This window comes from Crinia signifera, chromosome 9, assembly GCF_055691185.1.
Source record: "Crinia signifera chromosome 9, ASM5569118v1, whole genome shotgun sequence".
Classification (NCBI taxonomy): Eukaryota; Metazoa; Chordata; class Amphibia; order Anura; family Myobatrachidae; genus Crinia; species Crinia signifera.
The window spans coordinates 64,379,584-64,394,734 of NC_139225.1; the positions used below are offsets into that span (position 1 = coordinate 64,379,584).

The 15,151-nt window shown below is 44.5% G+C and overlaps 1 protein-coding gene across 1 annotated transcript in view; it reads left to right on the forward strand.

The window, feature by feature from the left end:
* The window catches only part of STARD8 (StAR related lipid transfer domain containing 8), a 159,562-nt gene that overhangs the window by 8,217 nt on the left and 136,194 nt on the right, over nt 1-15,151 (forward strand). The window lies entirely within an intron of this gene.

Here is a 15,151-nt window from a genome sequence, read left to right on the forward strand (position 1 = left end):
ACAAGCAAAGGGTTGACGTGCCGATTGTCAACAGATGAGTTTTTCATGATTTTGCATAGCGAGTGAAGCAAACCAATCAAGGGTACATGGTACGATATCTAAGGGTACACATATGCAGGTATTCACATTGACACAAAAAGCCCTGAAAATATATGTCGACCTTTTCCGTGTCAACCTTTTGTCTATGTCAACCTTGTTCATGTTGACCTATTGTCAATACTGACCTTGTGCGTTTTGACCTTTTGGGGTTGGACCTATTGACTGTCTACCTAGAAATTGTTGACCCTTTATTCCATAACCATGGAAATGATCTGAAGCATTGACAAATGTATATATTATATAGGTTCAAATACCATGGCAAATTGTATTTACATAGCTTTTTTTTTAGCACAAGTCATAGTTACCCACAGTATTGTGTATTCAGGATATATATGTATGTGGATTCACATAAGCACAGGAAACAAAAGCTGTAATTGTGCGTGTATATATGTGTATGCTATGGAGGTAACTATAATGGGTGCAAGGGTGCCATTGCCCAGAGGCTTAGGGGGTCCTGCACCCAGATTATAATGATGCATAACAATTTCCCAGATTTGCCTGCTACATGCAGCAAAGCTGTAGCAGGACAAATCTGTAATGTAAATGATGGAACTGTGAGGGTTCCTAAAATAAACTAGGGCACTAGCAATGCCCTGGTTAATAATTTGCCACATTGTATAGTTAATAAAAATAAAAAATATAAATTGGAAAATGTTATAAACTAGCTAAGCCCGCTCAAACCAAAAGCTTCGATAGCTATTCTATGTGTGTTTTTGTATGTGTGATTTCCTCTGTGTTTCTGTATGTGTGAAACAGATGTAGTTTCACTCACTGCCAGCAGATGGCAGTGTTTTGGTTACACACGGATATTAGACATATATATATATATATATATGCGAAAAAAAGGAGAAGCGCACCATAAGCAAAAGTGTCAACAGTTCATTTACTTGTTGTATATGCTTACATACATAGGGGTTAATAAATCACAGCTTGCCAAGCCAAAAAGCAGGTAGTAGGAACAGATGTATATACAGAGACACGGTCCCAATGGATAGCCGCCTCAGCACAGTCTCGCTCGCTGTAGTTCACACGGACACCGCTGTCTTCAAATGTTCTACGGTGGACGTGGTGACGTCTCTCTGGAGCGGTGAGCGGTGAACAGTTGAAGACAGCGGTGTCCGTGTCCCTGTCTCTCCTGACATTTTGAAAATAAAAGTAGGCAAATATGCATATCGACCTCAAGTATAAATCTTTCTGCACATTTAAATTCTGCCCATTTAAAATCTGCGGCGCAACATGGTTCTCAAAAGGTGCAGTTACTTTTTTTTTTTGCTTTGTTACCAGTCCAGAATCAGCCCAAAAGAGAGCATGTAAATCTGAATACCCTTCAAAGTTGTGTTCTCCTTCACTACCAAGTAAATACTGTAAGTTGTTCACAATTAGTTGCTCATATAGACTCATATAGACTATACAGGGATTTCCCCACACAGCATGTTTAAGAGGAGCTGGAACAAGGAGCGGGTTATTGATACATCATGATTGATGATATTGTTTTGCATTAATGGCCTTGTTGAGGTCAGGGTTATTATGTGAAGCTAGTAGGGGGTGATAGAAATGACTAGTGTGATTTGAGCAATGTCAACACTTTAACCTTAGGTCATGTGTCACTTCATCATTTCACAGTCATATGAGTGTCTGGAGAGACCTTATGACTACACTCTGGGAATACTTTCACTATGATTGGGCTAATTACTATTTGTATTTCTCTTATATAGCGGTCTACCATATTTTCACTTTCTATTTGGTAAATGGCCCTTAACGTATTATGTATGGGTTAATGCAACCTTGGTATTATTGATTGCCCCATTTGGTTGACATTTGCTGCTTGTGACACATAGAATAAATGTTTTTCTGAGCTTTGGGTTTCTTGAATTGTCATTAAAATATATTTTAAAAGGTCTTTTTTTATTATTTCTGCTTAAGATGAGTACACATTGGCCACTTTTCTGGGTCACTCGCAAAGGCAAATTCCTTCTTAAATGGACAAAACCATGTGCACTGCAGGTGGGGCAAATGTAACATGTGCAGAGAAAGTGTTAGATTTGGGTGACTTATTTTGTTTCTGTGCAGGGAAAATACTGACTGCTTTATTTTTACACTGCAATATACTGTAGATCTCACTATGAAGTAAAACCCCACCCACATCTAATTATTTCTGCACATGTTACATCTGCCCCACCTGCAGTGCTTATGGTTTTGTCCATTTGTGAAGGAATTTGCCTTTGTGAATGAACCAGAATAAGGACAACTATGCGATAAAGGCAAACGATATGCACAATAACGATATCCTCAACGATGTTATCGTGCATGTTGTTCAGTGTGTAACCACCATATGGTTAACACTGTTAATGATAACCTCTATTAACTGAAGTCATTTCTGATAATATATGCACGTTCGGCGGGGTCCCAGTGATGTCACTGAATGTGCCAGTGGTGGATTCAGGGGGGGGGCACCCGGGCACGTGCCCCCCCTGTCATTCATTTTGTAGATCAGGACCAGAGCTTTCCAACGAACCCAGCCTCATGTCTCTAGCCCCCCGGGAACCGGAGATCTCGCCTGGCAAAGCTGTAACATTTTTTCCCCATAGGATAATATGGGACCCGTCAATTCCGACCTCCACCCGGTTCCGACAGCTGCCAGTTCCCCCCCTGGCATCACAGGAGCTTGTGATTAATCTTATTCAATTCCAAATCGCTGGGCCTTCAATATGATACCAGGATGGTCCATATCGGTCAATCGGTTCCAGAGATATTGCGTGTAAACCGATTTTTTTATTTTTGAAATGACATTTTATGGCTGTTCATGTTCTTTGAGGGCAGATTACTCTGGAACCAAACGTTCCAGTTTTACTGGACCTAAATCATTCAAAGCCCACTCAAAAGTTCTTCAATATGATACTTGTCTCATGTAAATGGGTCAGTTAGTTCCGAAGATATAGCCGGTTAAATGAGATAACTGGTTAAAGGGGGGGGGGGGGGGGAGGGGTGGTTTTCTCTCCTCCTCACACCAGAAAATGCAGGGACTAGGCTGGTGTAAAAGGGGCCAACCTGGGAATGCATTTTCTGGTGTGAAATGGGTATTATTTCAAATAGCCGGGACCTGCAGTGCTCTGAATACAGCCAGGCTCTGCCACTGTCAGTGGCTATCACTTCTGCCTGGCGGCGGCTGTCCCCCATTTTCCACGGGCATGTATTCCCCATTGGCAATGAGCATGTAATCCCACATGGCAACGAGCATGGAACCTCTGGCAATGAGCATGGAACCCTTGGCAATGAGCATGTAGATAAGTAGCACTTACTGTATGTAGCATAATTTTTAATAGGCATTATGGTGTTTGGCATGATACATAATGGACATCATGCTGTGTAACTTAACGTGCAATGGACATTATGGTGTAAATGTTTAATTTTGTCTTAATCTGTGTGGCATTATGTGAATTTTGTCTCAATCCGTGTGGCATTATGTGAATTTTGGCTCAATCTGTGTGGCATTATGTGAATTTTGGCTAAAATCCATGTGGCATTATGTAAATTTTGGCTCAATCCATATGGCATCTTATGAATTTGGCTCAATCCATGTGGCATTATGTGAATTTTGACACAATCCATTTGGCATTATGTGAATTTTGGCTCAATCCATTTGGCATTATGTGAATTTTGGCTCAATCCGTGTGGCATTATGTGAATTTTGACACAATCCATTTGGCATTATGTGAATTTTGGCTCAATCCGTATGGCATTATGTGAATTTTGACACAATCCATGTGGCATTATGTGAATTTTGGCTCAATCCATTTGGCATTATGTGAATTTTGGCTCAATCCGTGTGTTATTATGTAAATTTTGGCTCAATCCGTGTGGCATTATGTGAATTTTGACACAATCCGTGTGGCATTATGTGAATTTTGGCTCATTCCATTTGGCATCATGTGTAAGGGGCAAGTATAATGGGGTCTAGTATTTTGTTCCAGAGTGCGCCTTCGGCGCGTGCACAACTACATCCTTCACTTTTGTTGCAATGGTGGGCCTGCGTTCTTTAAATGCTAGGGCCTATTTTTAATCCCATTCCCACCCTCTCTCTGCCGCTCTCTTAGCATGTACACTGGCACCACTAACACTGCCCCGCCCCCAACCTAAACCCTCTTTTATCATGGTGCCCCCCCTGTCATTTTATCCTGGATCCGCCCCTGCTGAATGATACTCATAACAATTTTTTTTAATGTTTAAAAGCGCATATAATTCTTTCCGCAGCACCGCTTATATCGTTAGTGATAAAGGTGATCTCTCATAGTGTGTGGGAGCTTTACTGTGCAAAAATAAAAACACTTTTCAACCATATTTATCTTTAAATTATCTCCTCAGTGGCTGAGCATCAATTAGCTGGTCTGTCGGTAACCGTTATGCTGTGTACATATGGTTTAATTCGTTGTTATTTTAGATTTGATTTGGATATAGTCCCAATTGCATTGAAAATTACACTGAATCGATCAGTGTTCCTGAGCGGCCCCGCAGCATCGGGATCGAAAGCAGAAATAGACTTGTCAGGCAAATTGATTTCCGCTTTGATCTTCTAGAATCTTCCCTCCCCCTTCGCGCCGTCCACCCGGCGGGTGCCGGCACTGGCCAAGAGGGAGGAAAGGACAGCAGGAGGACGGGGATATTGAATCGGTATTGCCAACCGCCGGGCTGGGCTGTGTTTACATGGCTTTACCTTGGGACAGAGGCACTGTACGTAAGCCTAAAGATTTATTTTTCAATCTGGCTGGTTGGAACAAAAATCTTGTAATATTTGAATGACTATTTTGTTTTTTTTTTGTCAGTTTTCCAGCATTTCGAAGCAAATGTCAACTGTCATTTTTTCCCATAAATTACCATCCACATTGGACAATAAATCTTTAGGTGTATGGTCAGCTTAAGCCTTTAAAAGTGACACAGTACCAGCCAATCAGTTGCCATGTTACAGGCTGTGTTTAAAAATGACAGATGCTGTTTGGCTAGTAGTTTATCACTCCCCACTTAACCACTGTTTGAAGCTTAGTACATCTGGCCCTTTGTCACTTCTCCATTTCATACACCATAGAATAATAAAACCCTAAATGTCCACTTTCTGTTCCATTGCATAAAACATTTAAGCTTCATTTTTTTTTTTACTTGACACAATGCTTTCTCCCATAGAAAAGGGGAGCATTCGCCAGCAATAGCTACTGATTCTTGATACACTATAGGGTACTATAACAGCAATAGCGTAACTACCGCAAATAGCACAGGCATTTGTATCTAGGTACCTCATGGCAGGACCATATCAGGGGGTACTGACAGGGCCATCTTAACAGCATTACCTACACAACCACTTACCACTTATCACTCTGTTGCTATAGACATAATATATATATATATACATAGGCGTGCGCACAGGGGGTGCCAGGGGTGCACAGGCACCTCCTAATGACTGGCAGCGGCAGTGCCCCCTCCCCCTGCCAGCTAGAAGTACCTGCGCTGGGTTGCTGGTCTGGCTGGGCTCCTTCAGCAGCAGTCAGCACGAGTCGAGTGTTCAAAAGGGGGCGTGGCCACGGGGGTCCGTGATTAGGCCACGCCCCTGCCTTTTCCTGTGCCCGGGTAGACCACACTGCAGCTGCAGCGGCCCTGCCTACTGTTCTGTCACTGTGGCAGGCTCCCAGGCTGGCTCCTGGCTGAAGCCTGAAGGTAATCTGTGCACTGCAGAGACTGGGGAGTGTGACATTTATTGTGTGGGAGTGGGCTGTGTGTGAGAATGTAGTGAGGGGAACAGGGGGCCTGATTCAGGATCACTCACTAAGCAACAATCTTTTGCTGCTTAGCAAGTAGAACACCGCCCGCAAATAACTGTGAAAACTGTAATGTCCCTGCTGTATTTTTACCTGCCTGGCTGATGCGGTGACCAGTGGCGCCGCTGATGGCTGCCTAGGCTCTGTGCAGCTCAGCACGTATGTGTGCCCTGTGTGATAACCGTACTGTCCCTGCTGTATTAACCGTACTGTCCCTGCTGTATTATCTTATTCACGGCGCCACTGGTCACCGCAACAGCCAGGCAGGGCTGTTGCGGCGACCAGTGGCGCCGTGGATAAGAATTTTTTTTCTTTGGTTGCCTAGGCTCTGTGCTGCTCGACAGGTACGTGTTCCCTGTGTGATAACTGTACCGTCTCAGCCTATATTGTTACCCACCTGGGGGTCCAGTGGCGCAGCTGATGGCTGCCTAAGCCCTGCACAGCTCAGCAAATATATGTTCCCTGCGTCTATATCCCTCAGGGTACATCTAGCATTTACATATAATACATATATTAGTCACTATGCACTGTGTAATATGAATATGGGTCACTATGTGCTAATATTAGTCACTATGCACTGTGTAATGTGAATAGGGGTCACTACACTCTGTGTAATGTGAATATTGGTCACTACGCGCTGTATAATATGAATATGGGTCACTACGCACTATGTAATGTGAATATGGGTCACTGCGCGCTGTATAATATGAATATGGGTCACTACGCGCTGTGTAATGTGAGTATCGGTCACTAATGCGAATATTGGTCAGTACATGCTGGGTAATGTGATTTTGGGTCACTACATACTGTGCAGAGACGTGCGGTGAGGTCAGTGGTTGGTGAGGCACTGGCAGCAGAATGACTTGGTGCAGGGGAGCGGCGAGTCCTGCAAACATCAAGGGCGCCATAGCAGCCTCAACCTCCATAATGGTATTCTTATACACCATATGCAACAGTAATACACCATTTACACATATTGCCACACAGTAAAGCCCCTTATACATATGGCACACCTTAGTAATGCCCTTTTACAAATGATGCCACACCTTATTAATCCACTGATTCAAATAATTCCCCCATACACAAACTGTTTTCTACACATTATTTATGCTCTTATACACATAATACACCTTACACATATGCCCTACATGACTAATGCCCATATACACATAAGGCCTTTTACACATAAGCCCCACATTACTTATGCCCTTCTAAACGTAATGCACCTTACACATATGCCCCTATGATTAATGCCCATATAAGGCGCTGTACATATATGCCCCACATTACTTATAGTATGCCCTTATACACATAATGCACCTTACACATATGTCCTACATGATTAATGCCCATATACTCATAAGGCCCCGTACATATACACACATTTTTTAATTCCCATATACACATAATGTTCTTTACATTGCCCCACATTATCAAAATTGCTCTTATACAAAATGCTCATTACATCGCCCCACATTATTAAAATTTCTCTTACACAGATAATGATAATGCACCTTACACATTCCCATTGTCTGCTCCCCGGCTCTCAAAGTGGCAACCATCCAACTCCAAGACAGTGGTCCCCGGCATCTGCATTTCCCCTACTGCCCTCCCGTCCCTGGCTCTCACGCGACTGCCCTGGGGCTGCCACTTACCCTCAGGCTCCGGCAGGGCTCCTGGGATCTCCTGCTGGATGTCCCCTTGGCATGTAGCTGTCAGCTGAGAGCAGCCATGTGCTCAGAACACACAGTGACAGCACTGCAACCACGGGGAGCCGTTTATGCCGGACACGCAGGAAGGGGGGCTGGGGTGCGGAGATCCTGGTGGGGAAGGAGCGCTTCCAATCTCCAGGTGAGGGGGGAGCCGGTATTTGGGTCCATGCAGCCGCCGAGTAGGGAAGGGGAGGGGGAGTTTTTGCGGAGGCTCTAGCACACGCAGTGTGGGGAAGGGGGGGGGGCGGTGCGGAGGGTGCAGCGCTGCGCTTGACAGGCAGCAGAGACCAATCATAGCTGCCTCAGTGACAGGACAAGCACCCCCTGTCACTGAGGCACCGCTATAGGTGCCGCCTATACAGGTTTTTTCAATGGCATTTTGCAGCCTGCTGCTTGGCCCCGCCCCCTGCCCGCCCCGTGTTTCTGAGAAGTGAACATTGCTAGACAGAGGCACGGCTCCCAATGCCTGCAAAACGAATAAAAAAAAAAAAATGATGGTGTAAAAATTAATTGGATGATATAAAGCATATACTTATGACACATAATATGTGTCATAAGTATTTTCTTTGTATTATTTTATTATGTTTATCATTAATGACAGGGGAGGCTCTGCCTCCCCTGCCTCCCCTGACTGCACGTCCCTGATACTGTGTAATGTGAATATGGGTCACTGCACGCTGTGTATAGTGATTATGGGTCACTACATGCTGTGTAATGTAAATATGGGTAAATACATAAATATAAATATAAATATAAATATGTAAATACGCAGCCATTTTCCCAGTGGTCTTTACCGCTGCTCTGCCGGACCGATGATGAGGTGAGTAGAATTAAATGGGTGAAGGGTGTACAGCGTGTGGGGCCCCCAGCGACACTTATGTGGCATCATATGTAATAGTTATTATTAAAATGTGTGGTATAATATGTACTGGGCATTATTGCATAATGTGCAATGGGCATCACAGTGTCAGGCGTAATGTGTAATGGGCATCACGGTGTGAGATGTAATGGGCATCGTGGTCTGGGTCAATGTGTAAGGGGCATCATGGTGTGAGGTGTAATGTGTAATGGGCAGCACAGTGTGATGTGCATCATGTAATGGGCATCACAGTGTGAGGCGCAACGTGTAACGGGCTTCACAGTGTGAGGTGTAACGGGCATGATGGTGTGAGTCACAACGTGTAATGGGCATTACTATGTGTGGCGTAATATGTAAAGGGCCTTACAGTTTGTGGTGTAATTCCAGTGTTTGGTATAATGTGTGTGACATATCGTGTATTGGTCATTATGGCATGTGGGTGTGTGATGTGTATTAGGCATTACAGTGTGAGTTTTTGGCACGCGCCTTCAGCGCACACTGTCCCTATTATCCCTATTTTACAAAAATTCGTCAAGCCCTGGCATAATGTGGAATGTCCATTACTGTGTGTGGCATTATGTTTGATGGGCATTATGGTCTGTGGTATTATGTGTATTGGGCATTATGCTGGGTGGCATTAGGTGTAATGGGCATTACTGTGTGCGGCATTATGTGTGATAGGCATTATGGTGTGTGGCATTATGTGTAATGGGCATTACGGTGAGTGGCATTATGTGTAATGGCCATTACAGTGTAAATTTTTGCAGCGCGCCTTTGGCGCGCACTGTCCCTGTATTATATGGGAATGATTATTTCTGAAGCCCATATACATAAATAAGTCACCTTCTATTTAGTTTGCATTGATGCCCAGTAGGCGTGATGGACATGCCCAGTAGGCTTTGATGGACATGCCCAGTAGGTGTGATGAACACGCCCCTCCAATGGTGCACCCCCTAATAAAATGGGCTGCGCACGCCTATGTATATATATATATATATATATTTTGAGGATCCTTTATTCCCCGTATTCAGGCATGACACTCTCTCTGATGAACAAAACCATATACACTGAAAGGTTGCAGATGTAACATGTGCAGAGTTAAATTTGGGTGAGTTATTTTATTTCTGTGCAGAGTAAATACTGGTTGCTTTATTCTTACACTGCAGTATACTGTACAGTAGATATCAGTTTGAAGTAAAAACTCCACCCAACTGTAACTGCCCCACCTGCAGTGCACATAGTTTTGTCCATTAGCGAGATAATTTGCTCTTGCAATTGAACCAGAATCAGGCCCCCTATGTGTTTTTTGTGGCACTTATTGTGGCTTTTTGGCACACTAATAGGGGATTTTGCTACAAAATTTCCGATAAGTGATGGCATCGCGGCATAAGTGTCATCAGTCTGAGCTAATTGTCTACCCCCTCTTTCAGTCCTGCTGGAGAAAAGCAATATACTGTGTATATTTATAATTATTATCATTATTATTATTATGTATTGAGAAGTTTATTTATATGGTTAGATTAAAGAAAATCTCAGTCTTTTTTTTACAGCATCCCACTACATGGATATCATAAAACTGCGAATAAAGACATTTATCACTCATGAAGAGCTTTTTACAGCTTTTTACAGCTTTCTAAATATATCCCAAACTAGTTTTGCATGCATTGTCCCAGTGTGAAATTTCAAGTGGAAGATCATTGTACCATCTGGATAATAAAGTGGATGGAGATAATGTTCCAGCCAACCAGCTCCGGACAGTCACTTTTAAACAAACACAGCATCTAACATAGCAGTTAGGAGCTGATTGGCTGGTACTTTGTATCTGTCCATTTTCTCTCCAAGGCTTAATAATTAAGGTGCGTACACACGGGGCGATATATCGCCTGGCGATATAATGCCCCCTTTTCATCGGCGACCAGAGATGGTCGCTGATGAAAAGAAACCACTGCCGGCGGTGCCTCAGAGGTAATCAGCTGGTTGCAGGAGCAAGCTCCAGCGATTAGAACGGGGCTGAAAACGAGATCGCGCACCCGGCGATTTATGGCTGGGGCACACTCCTATCACTGGCAATATAGTCGCCAGCGACCATATTCCCAGCGATATCAGCCCCTATCGCTGCCGTGTGTACACAGCTATAGACACCTTTATCTCTCCACTGTATCGGTCTCCGATGCTATGTACAGTACATCTGCCCTTAAACCAGGGGTGGGGAACCTTTTTGTGCCAAGGGCCAATTGTATGGTGGAAAAATCGGTACTCTTTACCTAGCACGGCGCCCACGATTTTGATCGTGGGCATCGCAGGTAAAAAAATCGCGGGCATTGAATGCACTAAAAATCGGGTGCGACGCGACCGACGCGATGCCCGCGATTTCCCATAGGGATCAATGTTAAATTTCTCAATTGACCCGATTTTACTGTTCAATGCCTCAATTGACACGATTTTTCCATAGGAAACAATGTTAAATGGCCCACAGAGGCCAAATAGGCACCCTGAAGTGTGAAATGGCCCCCACAATTGTTAACGCCACCCCACGATCAACGTGAACCGGTACGCGTCCTACGACCTTTTCATACCCCCACGTCGGCGTGGAGTTGAGAATAGAATAGTGTGGTGAGCGCAGCGAGCCACCGAGCCCGAAGCGTGGCGAGCGCAGCGAGCCCCGCGAGGGGACGCGGATACCTTCACAGGTAAACGCGTCCCTTCGCGGGCTTCACAGGTATCCTCGTCCCCTCGCGGGGCTCGCTGCGCCCGCCACGCTTCGGGCTCGGTGGCTCGCTGCGCTCGCCACACTATTCTATTCTCAACTCCACGCCGACGTGGATAGTGGGGGTATGAAAAGGTCGTAGGACGCGTACCGCCGCCCCTCGCGGGCTCGCTGCGCTCGCCACGCTTCGGGTTCACGTTGATCGTGGGGTGGCGTTAACAATTGTGGGGGCCATTTCACACTTCAGGGTGGCTATTTGGCCTCTGTGGGCCATTTAACATTGATTCCTATGGAAAAATCGTGTCAATTGAGGCATTGAACAGAAAAATCGGGTCAATTGAGAAATTTAACATTGGTCCCTATGGGAAATTGCGGGCATCGCGTCGGTCGCGTCGCACCTGATTTTTTAGTGCATTCAATGCCCGCGATGACCGCGATGGGTGCCGTGCTAGGTAAAGAGTACCGAAAAATCCTTCGGGGGCAATATGTAAAAATTTCTCTTACAAATTGTCCTGCTGCAGCCTTCTCACTCTCCGGCGGCTGCTGCTGAATGGGACTGACAGTCTCCGGTTGCTGTTGATTAGGAGGAATCTCGCAAGAACTACCGTTCTCTCGCAAGAATTTCCCTGTACTTGACTCCTGGCAAAGCTGCCGGGTGGGTAGGAGGGCCACTCAGACAGGCTAAGGGCCTGAGGTTCCCCACCACTGCCTTTAACTGACAAAACAATCATGGACTTACACTGGTACATAGCACATGCTATTGTGCATGTATGTGCTTGTTGTAAAATGATATGTATTTATACAGCTGCACCAGGCGCCTGACAGATGCCTGACAGATAGTGGCATCAGGGAGTAGTGGAATGACTGGCATAGTAAAACGAGCCAAGTGGGAGAGCAAAAATGTGATCATTGGACCTTTAATGAAACTTGAGATAAATAGCCTGGGAATGTGGAAGGATTTTTTTGTTTTTGTTTTTCTCTATTTTGCAGTTTTCCTCTGACTATCACAGATTGATCTGAACAACTGTTGCTTTTTTGAGTCCTTGCTGATCACATCACTGTTCTCCGGCCTTCTCAGGGATTTGTTCTACAGTCTCCACCTCCTGGTTTATTTCTGACAACTGGTGTGTGTGAAGTAGCGGGTAAAGAGTAGTCAGAGGGAGGGGCAGCAGCCAAATACAGAGCAGTATAATGTGACAGCTGGGGACACATCCTGGTAACTGCATCGTGTGTGTTGTCACATGGAGCACATGTGTAGAATTGGGACTCGGATAAAGCTTAAGGTAGCCATAAACACGCAGATTTATCTTCAGATCTGGCTGGTTGGAACAAATACATGGTTATGGATGAGAGAAAATGACAGTTGACTATTTGCTTGGAAATGCTGGAAAACTGACAAACTGTCACTCATCCATAACCATGTTTTTGTTCCAACCAGCCAGATCTGAAGATAAATCTTACTAGTGTATGGGCACCTTTAATGGTAAAGAGGAAGTGACCGTGGTAGTATCCAGGGAACAGTATCCCTATCTGCAGTAAAGGCCCCTATACACTTATGTGACTTCTCGTAGGGAGACGTTGCTAAATAATTTGTTTGAACTGCCAGGAATCTTGCCAGGAGGCAGGATCGCATGCGATCTCATTCCCCGCTGCCAAGAGGCTGCATGTGTCAGAGGTGTATGGACAGCTTTATATAGATCAGGGCAACCACAGTAAATTACGTTGACATTAAAGGTGCATATACACAGTGACATTTTGGCTGTGCAACAATTTTGACTATACGATTTCCCTTGAACTCTCCTGAGCCCAGAACCATACAACATTGACTATATTACCTTGAGATTTTGACTATAGGCCCCATACACTACAATGATTTTGCATGATTTCAGGCATCTACGACCTTTCAGGTTTCGTTTGTAAAGTGTCAAATTGTTTGTGTTTTCCATCTGATTCAAGCCAATGTGCAGCTCCGTGATTGTCAGATAGAAGCCCCTGTATCACTCATTGATTGATCGGAATTGGGTGGAAAAGGGAGTGCTTTTTGTGCATGCGATCCCTAATCCAGCCCATCAAATATATCTTATGGTACTATTGTATAACAAGAGATATATCTCATGTGATTTATCATGGCTTAACCATTCGCATGAGATAGGTCTTATGCTAAAATGACACCCAAGTACAAAATCAGATGGAATCACTTCCGAGAAAGGTCCAGGGGGAGTTCAAGGGAAATTACATCCGACTTCAGGGTCAGACAAATCGTTGTAGTGTATGTATGTGTGTATGGACGATTTTGACTATACTAGAACACTGTACTGTATAAGATATAGTAAAAATTGTCTTGTCTGCACAATCTATTTTTTCTTGCGATGCCGATTGCATGGGGGCGGGTCTCATCATTGCAAGCTGTACACACACTGTGCGATTTGTGATTATTTTTCTTCTGATTTTGATTATATCATCAAAATCGGTATAAACACTATACTTACTTTTCTTACGATTTTGATTATATCATCAATATCGAAAATTCAGATCGCACCTTAAGAGCAACTGATCCTAAACTAGGTGCAGGTATCAACCTGATACACTTTCGAACTTGTATACACACTGGACGTATATACAGTAGCACATTCATCATCATAATATCAATATTTAATCAAGGCAAGTGACAACATATCAACAAGTTTTAAAAGCTACAGTATAACATAACAAACAATTATCACAGCAAAGCAGGAAGGAGTGGGGAGTGCAAGTGAAGAATTGGAGGGTTGCATGTTGCCCCAGGGCCACCAGTTCACCATAACTCTCCACAATTACCAATGCCTGCAGGCGACGGTGCGTGTGCGCGGGGGGGCGAGCGGAGGGAGAGAAGGCAGATCACTCCCTCATCTGTACATGCACAGATGAAAGAGGGAGTCATTACCGTCCCGTGGGAGTGTGCATCGACCATTGGGTACCACATACATACTGGGCGATAAAATTTGCGATATCGCTCAGAAGCGCTAAAATGTGCGATATTGCTCATTTTATCACCCAGTGTGTACAGGGCTTAAGACAATAAAATGCTGATGTTGGGTTGAGCTAAGATATATAAGAATCTGTAATGTATAATGTATATAAGAACATAGCTAGGAAGAGTTTACCTATATACTACCCATTTTATACTGCTAAACCCAGTTGGACCTGGGATTTTGCACTCAGCTCCAACCCAGATGCAACACGATTTGAGAACCCTTTTACATTGGCGACATTATCTGCCGTATCGCCTGGTTGATGATGTCACAGAGGCGTCTGGTTGTTTGACAAGAGTGACTCTCCTGTTTATTAGCAGCTTCTTGGTACTTCATCGCGCCATTCCCAACCTTCATACATGTGTGTTGTGTATGTACAGTATGTATGTATGCATTGCATGCATGTATGCTTTGTGTTTGTGTATGTACTGTATGATGTATATGTGTGCTGTATATGTGTGACTTCTGTCTTAAGTATCCCGGGCCCCCTGGAGTCTTAGGGGCCCATTTATCAAGGAACGCATTTACAATGCGATCAGGGTGGACTATAACACGATCATTGTATAATGCAATCCTATCGGCAGTATGTTTCATCCCTGATGCGAAGGGACAGGGCCCCAAGTGGGGCCGGGGGGTTACACATGCACGGTTAGCGCTGACCCCCGCTAACCCCACTGACCGCACTGCCCCGGCGACAGTGCAATCCATAACCCATAGGCTACAATGAGTAATCTCAGAATGGCAGTAGCTCAGGGATGTGAAGTGCTGCGACCTGATGTTGATACATTGGGCAGCTTTGCATCCCTCATAGAAACTTATGGGGGATGCGGCCCACGGTGGTGCAGGAGGGATTGCAGCAGGGATTGGAGAATACTGCTGTGGTCCCTCCTACATATATTTGGGTCATACACAGGGGCGGATCCAGGATAAAATGACAGGGGGGCACCATGATAAAAGAG